Here is a 2,616-nt window from a genome sequence, read left to right on the forward strand (position 1 = left end):
GATTCTAATTTTTGTACTTTTCTGTTCAACAATAACTAAAAATAGTTTTTTGCTTGTTTGTTTTTGAGAAAATGAAGCATTTCATCAAATAGGCCCTTTTAGTTTTACCCAGAGATAGTAAATTAAAATACAAAGTAAATTTTTTCTATGCAGTGTGGTAGACTGAAAAATACCTAACTGTTAAAAAAAATAATCTAAAACATCTGCTATATTAACTTATGATATGGAATTAATATTTTGAGTTTTATCTCTCCTTTTCAAATTTGCTATTATATTTCAAATTAACAAAGATTTAATGCTTTGGTTACTCTGATAGGTCACAATGACGATCCTACTACCTTTCAAACTGCAATTTTAGTAAATACAATAAATTAATGGTGCTACATTATGTTATCATACTTAAATTCTTGTGATAGTCACACATTACATATTAATTCAAAGTCTTCTGTGTCACAGGGTATCTGCCTGAGAAAAGAGGGACCTGGGTATGAGTATTGTATACTATACAAACAAGGAACTGATCAAGGAGATAATGACATTAGGTTAGAAACCCAGATTCTTGTAAATTAAATAATTTATTGAGGGAATAAGAAAGGTTATTTTGGTATCATCCATGAGGAAAATTAAAAGGAGACTTTCTGAATTGACTAATTGAGAGAGACATTTCCAACTGGGTAATTGTAAAAAAACCTCAGTGGGGAAGGAACCCTTGTAATATTCTTGTTTTGTAAAAGTCAGACAATATGGGATTGAGAAAGACCTTTCTTTGTGGGTAGAATGTAACACACAATGGTTCACAATAATCCAGATGTACAATGATAAGAAAAGGAGGACATTTTTGGAGGTAAAAAGAAAACATGAAAGACAGAGCGGTAGAAGATGGTACATGATAGAAATGTCAGGAAACAGCCATGGTCATATCACACAATATCTTTTTCTCTCTCTCTTTTTAAATCATCTTTATTTATTGGATAGAGACATAAACAGAGAGCAAAGGAGGAAGAGGGGAGAGACAGAGGAGAGGAGAGAGGAGAGAGGAAGAGAGAGAAAGAGAGAGAGAGAGAGAGAGGCCTGCAGCTCTGTTTCACCACTCCCAAGGTTTTTCCCTAGGGTGGGAACCAGTGGCTTGAACCCAGGTCCTTGTGAATTGTAACATGTGCACTCAACCAGGTGTGCCACCATCTGGCCCCTCAGATAATGTCTTGTAAATATTTACTAGTTCTCTTGCCTATCCTGTGCTTCTAGTAGACTGAACTATGTTAATAGCCACGGTGGACTATTTTTTTTTATTTTTATTTTTTTATTTTTGTATTCTCAGCTGTATTTGTCCTATTGGTAACTCTAGAAGAAAATCACAGGAGAAAAAAAAAAAACACTACTATTTATTTTCCACAGTTTTCTCCTACCAGATCACCATAAGATATGGCTGGATCTGTCTACTCAAATTCCTATTACAACTAGGTAGCCTTGCCATACAGCTATTATTTCTGGATTTATTTGATTAACTCCAATGTAAGTCCTTCATTGGTGAATTCTTGAAGTTGTCCTATTTCAAAAAGGTGTAAAAGACTAGAAAGAATGTACAATCACCTGTTATTTTACCTCAAATCTGATTATATTCATAAAATAGTTTCATTATTCACTCTTTAAACTTTTGATTGCTAAGTTTATATGTGCTAATTCCTTCTCTGCCTTTCCTGCTATAAATAACATAGTAAATATTTTATTTTAATTATCAAATTCATACTATATGACTGGGCAATTAACTCAAGAGTAGAATAGAAGACTTACATGCATAAGACCCTGGATTTGAAAAACAGCACTAAATCTGCCTGAGCAGTACTTTGAACCTTTCTTCTCACGAAATAAATTAGTAAATTCCTTAAAATAATAAATAAAATACCTATTAAGGGCAAAATGTCCTAAATTAATATCCATAATGAGAAAGCAGAATACATTTAATTGCACTGTGGAATATGGTGCTATTAACATTACATTTATTTTTTTCTCTTGGTCAGTGGCCAACAGTGATTAGGTCAGAAAGTGATATTTTTGACCTAAAAAGCACAAATTCAGATATTGTCAAATAAATTTCTTTACCTTCCTTCAACTTTCTGACTTGAAAAAAAAAGATACTAAACATAGTTCTATTAAAAATCAGTGTTACAGCTCTTTTACAATTTGTCTAGGAGGTCCTCTAATCTCTACCGGAAGCACCACCCCAGCAATAAATAAATAAATTAATTAAATACATGTCTACAAATAATACAAATAAATTTTAATAGTTTTCTGACCAAGGAAAGTAGTTTTCTCTTATTCATAGAAGACATCTATCAGATCTCTTCCAGCATGAACTATAAGGATCATTTGTCCTCTGTAATCACTCCTTAAATAATATAACCTGCTTTGATTATTAATAATTTTAGTAATAATTTATCTTACCTAAAACAATATGACAAAGTATGACTGTTTCATAGTTGACATTTTCCATTGAACCATTTGTAAAAATAATATTTAAAAATTCTTAAGAAATCCTAAAAGTATACAATGAAAAATGAAAGTATGTAATGAAAAATTACATCTTAAAATCAGAAGATGTAACTTTGCCTTAGCTCT

At 31.5% G+C, this 2,616-nt stretch overlaps 1 non-coding gene across 1 annotated transcript; it reads left to right on the top strand.

Moving 5' to 3' along the window:
* Nucleotides 1–2,158: 2,158 nt before the first annotated feature.
* LOC132532904 (U7 small nuclear RNA) lies at nt 2,159–2,221 on the top strand. The gene has a single exon (XR_009544822.1). It is a non-coding gene; the product is annotated as a U7 small nuclear RNA (small nuclear RNA).
* The last annotated feature ends 395 nt before the right edge of the window (nt 2,222–2,616 follow it).

This window comes from Erinaceus europaeus, chromosome 14 (assembly GCF_950295315.1).
Source record: "Erinaceus europaeus chromosome 14, mEriEur2.1, whole genome shotgun sequence".
Lineage (NCBI taxonomy): Eukaryota > Metazoa > Chordata > Mammalia > Eulipotyphla > Erinaceidae > Erinaceus > Erinaceus europaeus.